Source organism: Oncorhynchus mykiss, chromosome 12 (genome assembly GCF_057628025.1).
Source record: "Oncorhynchus mykiss isolate SJ-2025 chromosome 12, ASM5762802v1, whole genome shotgun sequence".
Classification (NCBI taxonomy): domain Eukaryota; kingdom Metazoa; phylum Chordata; class Actinopteri; order Salmoniformes; family Salmonidae; genus Oncorhynchus; species Oncorhynchus mykiss.
Genome location: NC_143033.1, coordinates 63049519 through 63056696, shown reverse-complemented (window position 1 = coordinate 63056696; position 7178 = coordinate 63049519). Strand labels below are relative to the sequence as shown.

At 39.3% G+C, this 7178-nt stretch overlaps 1 pseudogene across 1 annotated transcript; it reads right to left on the bottom strand.

Annotated features, from left to right (window-relative positions):
• Positions 1–1307: 1307 nt before the first annotated feature.
• On the bottom strand, positions 1308–7161 carry LOC110537889 (uncharacterized; annotated as a pseudogene). The gene is made up of 3 exons (XR_002475686.3): positions 7132–7161; positions 2423–3082; positions 1308–2035 (listed from the first exon to the last, which is right to left on the bottom strand). The product of XR_002475686.3 is annotated as an uncharacterized LOC110537889 (transcript).
• Positions 7162–7178: the final 17 nt, after the last annotated feature.

Here is a 7178-nt window from a genome sequence, read left to right as displayed (position 1 = left end):
GACTACAGTTTATTGATATAGTCATAGACTGAATTGTACTGTTTCAAGGCATTGTTAATGATGGTTGATGAGTATTACAATATAATTAGTAAAGCATAATAAACAGTAATGAGGTAGCTATATGAGTAGATATAATATGTGGGTGGAATTCAAGTTATACACAATATTGATCATTATTTTGAATTATATTTTAGATTCTTGACGACAGGGGACTCCTACAGGACCATAGGATTCAGCTTCCGAGTTGGACGGTCCACGGTGGCAGGCATTGTCCCCTCTGTGGCACAAGCCATTTGGGACTGTCTGGTTGGTGAAAACATGCCTGTCCCCAAGGAGGAAGACTGGAGGGCCATCGCTGCCGAGTTCCTGGAGGTGGAATTTCCCCAACTGTCTTGGCTCCATTGACGGGAAACATGTAGTAATCCAGGCTCCACCGTGCTCAGGTTCGCAGTTCTACAACTACAAGGGTACATATTCAGTTGTACTCTTGGCTGTAGTAGATGCCATCTACTGTTTCCGTGTTGTCGATGTTGGTGCTTACGGCAAGTGAAGTGATGTCGTGACCCTCCGAGACTGCCTTTGGCCAGGCACTTCAGGATGGCACCCTGGATATTCCACTACCTGCATCACTCCCTGGGGCTGAAGACCTGGGACCTGTTCACCACGTCTTCGTCGGTGATGAGGCCTTCCCTTTAAGACCCAACCTCATGAGGCCCTACGCTGGACGCCAGCTGCCATTGCCAAAGCCCGTAAGGATCTTTAACAAACGACTGTCCAGGGCAAGGTTAGTTGTTGAATGCGCCTTTGGGATTCTGGCAGCCCGATGGAGAATGTATTGGAGAGTGCTTGGTCTCAGCCCCTCAAATGTTGATGCCTGCGTGAAGGCCACATGTGTTCTCCACAACTACCTGCGGAGGTCATTCCAGGAGCCGCTCCGGATGGAGATGGGCACGCCAAATGGTCACCTTCCTGATGTTACCAGGGCAGGTGCCAACAACGCCCCCAGACAGGCACTGACATTAACGTCAGTATTATACACACCTGGCATGGTACGTCAGGTGAGCGGGAGCACTAATTAAGGTTATACGACATACAGTTAGTATGATAACAAAGGGAAAGGGTAACCTAGGGTCCATACAAATAGTACAGTTTACCACCATGTTCACTGGCCTGACAAAATACAGGTGGAAAAAAAACTAATTAGGAAGAGAATGTGTGTTTTTACTTTCATCTTGTCTTAGATCAGCAAAGGTGTAGGGAAGAAATAAGCAGATTAAGTCTAAATTAGATATTAATAAACAACTGACTATGAAAACATTATAATTTAATAAGTATTCAAGTACAGGAAAGAACATGACAGGTATGTGTGTTGTAAAAATGTTTTAAAAAATAAAACTATTGAAATAGGTGTGTGCGTGCGTGTAAATTATTATTATTTTTTTTTAATTAATGTGTAGCCTGTAATCTGTAAGAGAACAGCAAGAGCATGTATTTTTGGTACAACTGCAGACCGATACAGGGACTACTCATAAAGCCTAGACGTAGTAGGGGAACTTCAGATATGACCATAAAGAGAGAGAGGGCAGGGCACTGGAGATCTGAGGTACGAAGAGGTGTGTGTGTATCTCTGTCTCTGAGAAAAAGGGAATAATATGTAGCCATAACACAGCTAAACAAACAAATGGCCCCTGGACGTCATGGACCAGTCGATGGAACATAACTTCACAAAAAGTTTCAACACCCTGGTTTTCAAGTGGTTTTAAATGAAAGAAATATATTGACCTTTAGTCTCGTAAGAGACCAAGAGCATCTGTGAAAACTCCGTATGAGTTTCAATTCAGAAATCTATGTAACACTAATAATGAATGCTATCCTAAGACTTTATAAACAAATGACTTTATGAATTGACTGAATTTAAACGGAACTGACGTGTGTGAAAAGAAAGGTACAATGAGGGAGGTCAAAACAACAACTAGACAACTCCTCTCCTCTTCCTGTCCTTCCTGTGAGCTGGTCAGCTAAATTGACTCCATTTCTGAAAGGGAAGAGAAAGACAACACATACAAACTTAACATAATATGACACAATAAAAGGTGAGATTTATGTTAACTAAATACTGCTTGCATAGTGTAGTTAGTGGCATAAATATAGGAACAGTGTGGTAAAGTTGGTAATACTTGCTGTTTACTCATATAATTTGTATTTCAGATCAAAAGATGAATATGACAGGCAGATATTTCGACAGCAAACTGTTTTAGAATATTTTCTAACCCAGAAACAACAGCTATACATTTGCCTCATATTAATACTTTGATCTGAAATACCAATTAACCCACATGACTATACTGTAAAAATGACCTACTTTACTTCACTGTCGCACACTTATGACACTACCTGTGATGTGGAGAGAAAAAAAACCTACCATTGAACTCGGCTTCGAAAAGCAGCTGATACATTTTAACCTTGACTGCTGCTTTTCTTTGCTGAGGCAGCCTCTTCAGTGTTGGCACCAGGCTCATGGCAAAGAGGGTCTCTTCATCCTCCTTCCTGTTAGCATCAGGTTGGGCTGAAATGAGTTGAGTGGATCTGGGGGCTGGTACCTCCGATGACGCCTGGTGTGACGTTGTTCCTCTTCGTTTCTCTCTCTGTTTCTCTCCACGGCCACATCCTGTTCAACGAGGTCCTCAGTGGTCACTTCCGTGAGGTTCATAATAATCTCAGGTGGTCCTAGATCTAGAGGTGCTTCCTCCATTTCATCATCTTCCATGGCTGCACCGGTAGTGGTCATACTCGTGGATGATGTTGTAGAGGGTCTCACTCCACCGGTGGAGGTGATGGTCGCATTTGTAGGTGACGTTGAGGGTCTTGATGCACCAGTGGCGACAACACTTGTGGATGACGTAGTCTGGCTGTAAAATTGCCACTCGTTGCCCTAGGCACAATAAATGGATCCAGAAAAGAAAGAATGTGGCAGAAGGCTGGTGGCCTGAAGCTGATGACCCAGACCTCTTATCTTTCTCTGCCCTTCTCTCTCTCTGATACCTGTCCCTGAGTCCTCTCCACCTCCTCCTACAGTCTTCTTCTACATAGACATGAACATGATAAGCCAAACCATTACCTAGCATAACTATAGTTATTAGATAGCTATCATGGACATGTCGCCTACTGTACACATACACACACACACACACACGGTTATCTGACCAAATTATCAGGGTACAGTAGTATCTACCATTTATATTACTATTTATCTGACATTCACACTCTTTCAAACATGATTATTTGGGAAAGTTAAAGGGTAGTAGCTAGCAAAATTTATTTTACTATTTATTTCACACACACCTCTTGGCTAGGTTAGTTAGCTAGCTAACGCTAACTAGCCACATCTAGCACAAGCTCACTACTAAACTGACCTGGCAATCCTACTATCGTGGACACTTGTCTCCAAGTAGCATTTTTTGTGTTTATGTCCCTGTAGCTGTCAGCAGTTGTGTCAAAAAGACACGGTTTTGAGGATACTGCAAAAATGATTCTCTCCTCCATGTGTCCAACTGCATGCGACCATTTGCAAAAGGTACTTGCATCAGTATAGTTGCCTAGCTGCGCAAAATGTTATGCTGCAGTGATGCAACGACGCAGTCGGTGTGTTCGATGCCGTGTTCCTACGCATGCCAACGTCGCCACGACATCCCTACAAGTGTGATCCGGGATTTCTATAGGAGAAGCAGTCTCTGCCCAACTTTTTTTTTAAACTTTTTTTATTAACAACAAATCAATACAGAAAGTACATGAGGGAACACAAGTATATATAGATTATAAACAATCGAGCTAGGGGGTACAATATCACATTACAATTACACAAGGACCTTAAGGGACATACATACACTTACAATTCTAACAGCTTTTTGGGGGGGGCGAGTATTTAACTGTCTTAAAATGCAGTTCAATTTCTTTTTGTAGGGTAAGAAAATGTGTTTTTTTGTTTGTAAATTTATATTTGTGTATATGAAATTTGGCCAAAAGAATAATTACATTAATTACATAAAAATGTTTCAGCTTATTTCTATCGTATGTAAAGAATCCAAGCAGTACATCTCTCCACAATAGTGTAAAATCTTCATAAATGTGTTCAATTATAAATCTACTGATGTCTTGCCACAGTTTTCTTACATGAATACAATGCCAAAAAAAGATGCAACACTGTTTCTGGGTGGTCATTACAAAAGGAGCAATTTGAGTTTATGTTTTCCTTAAACTTCTTCATATAGTGGTTGGCAGGATAATATTTATGAATAATTTTAAAGGACACTTCCTTAATTTTGTTAACAAGTAGGTATGTGTGTGGCTACATCCAAACTTTTTCCCAACAGATATTATCAATAAATCCATTCCAATAAGGCATGACATAACATGGTTCGTATCGCTCTGTTGTTGAATGGACCAAAAGAGAAACAAATCTTTCCTACGGATGAGTCAACAGGGGTAATGGGAGGTAGGCTCTGAGGGTCAGGTCTTGACACATTCCTGAATAACAGAGCAACACCTGAGGGAATGGCGTCTAAAACAATTGCAAAATGTTTAGGTGTTACAGGTACCATGTAAAGTGATAAGAATTCCTTATAACTGAGTAAAAGACCCTCTGCATTTACCAGTTGGCTCACCAATAGGATATTATTTCGGGACCAATATTCTAAAAACAAAGAAGTATTTTTATACAATATATCCAGATTATTCCATATATAATATCTGTGTGGAGAAAAATAGTGTTTATAAATTAATGACCATGACAAGAAAACCTGCCGATGAAAAGCAGAAAGTTTCACTGGAATCATGTCAATATTATAACTGCAAAACAACATGAAGTTAAGGCCACCAAAAGTAGAGAAGACATGATGAGGAATACAATTCCAGATAGAAGTGGGTCTTCTTCGGAATTGTTTTATCCAATTGATCTTAAAACTATTATCTAAAGTAGTAAAGTCCAGAAAATTCAGTCCACCATTCTCATAAGTGTTCATTACAACAGTTTTCCTAATGTAATGGGTATGGTTTCTCCAAAGTAAGTTGAAAAGCATCTGGTCTATCTCCTTGCTTATTTTACTGTCAAGATATAAAGACAGAGCGCCATATGTTAGTCTAGAGATACATTCGGCCTTGGTTATTAGGACTCTACCTTTTAAAGATAAGTCCCTCTGTAGCCATTGATTTAGCTTCTTCTGGGTATTTTTAATAAGAGGGTTCAAATTTAGTAAGCCTCTAGACTTTTGATCCTTTGTAATGGTTATGCCTAAATATGTAAGTTCTTCTTTTACTGGAATACCATAATATGAAGGTGTCACACAATCTTTGACAGCTAAGAGTTCACATTTATTAATTTTCAAATATAGACCAGACGCTTTGGAAAAGGATTGTATCACATTGATCGATATGGGAATTTGGTTAGCGTCTTTCAGAAAAAGTGTAGTATCATCAGCCATGGCTTATAGTAATTTCTTTACCAGCTATGGAAATACCTTCTACAGGACTATTATTTAAAGAATTTGCAAGAAGTTGGGTGATTAATAAAAACCGGTACGGAGAGACAGGACAACCTTGCCTAATTCCTCTCTTGAACTCAAATCTAGGTGAGGTGCCATATTTCAATTTGATAGAGCTGTTACCATTTGCATAGAGAGTCTTAATAGCCTTACAGAAAAAATCCCCAAAGCCAAGTCTCTCAAAGGAGTGGAAGAGAAACTGATGCTCTACTGTGTCAAATGCTTTATAAAAATCTAAAAATAATATGAAGCTATCCTCAGTTATTAGGTCTGAGTAGTCAAGTATGTCTAATACTAGTCTGACATTGTTAGAAATATGTATGTTCCTCATGAAGCCAGACTGTGTTTCATCAATGATTGCATCCAGGACTTTAATTCTTGTTGCAAGTAGTAATCTTATAGTCATTATTAAAAGACAATTACGGCAGTTATCGATGAGCAGCACTTATTTTTTATGCTTAGGTATCAGTGTTATTAACCCCTGACTCATTGTAGGAGGGAGAACATTGTTTTTAATACTCTCTAAAAAAGACTTCAAATAGGAAGGGAGCACCTTGTTCAGAAAATAATTTGTCAAATTCTGATGTAATTCCATCAACACCTGGTGATTTATTTTTCTTTAGATGTTTGATAGACTCTATAATCTCTTCAACTTTGATGGGTTCATCACACTGTTAAGATTCTATATAACTGATAGAGTGAACATTATTCAGTGAGTTAAAAAAAACATATCTGTGGATTCCTGACAGTAAGTAGAGCTATACAATTTTCTGTAAAAATTGCTACAGTATTTAGAGATTCATTTTTGGTAATCTGTAATAACACCATCAATGTTTAATTGATGGATAGTGTTATTTTTAGAGTGAAATTTCTCAAGTCTAAAGAAATAGGATGAATTCTGTTCTCCCTCCTCAATCCATTTTTTCCTCAATCTAATAAAGGCTCTGTCTGCTTTTAATTTCTATATATTATCCAGTTTATTTTGGAACTCAATTAGTTCCAGCTTCTCCTCCCCGAGAGGTCAGCTGGGGACCTCTGAGAAAGGGAAGTTATCTTAATGATCACCTTTTCCTCCTCAGCTCTTCTGGTTTTAGCAAGATTACTACCACATTTTCTAAGGTATTTGGACACCTCAAATGTAAAGAGCTCCCAGTTCTTGCAATAACATTTTTCTTCACAAGCCCTTTCAGTTTCTGCCCAACTTCATACCTAAGATTTTTTATAGCTACATCAAGATAGACCAGAGCCTGTCGTGTCCAATGGGAATAAATTAATCCGAGTGAGCGGAACAAGCAAAGAGATGGGCAGAGCCAAGCATCAGCTAGTGAAATCCTACTGGCGCGTTCTAGCACGTATTTCAATTTTTCCGTTAGGGGACGCCCACTCTGAAGTGCGCGTGTGCAGCAACTCGATTCGCCTTGGCACTCCTAAACCAATTTTTTGAAACTTGAAAAGGGTCAAGCCTGCAAAACGCAGTCCACTCTTACATATTTTAGTTTTGGAAACAGAAAACTGTATGGAGATGAAATGTTTCATCAATGAGAAAATGTGAAGAATTTCGGCCCAAATCCATCTCGCTACACCTTCTCATTACCTTGTTGAGTAGTGAGCGGAAATGCTTCATATTTATACATCCGGTGC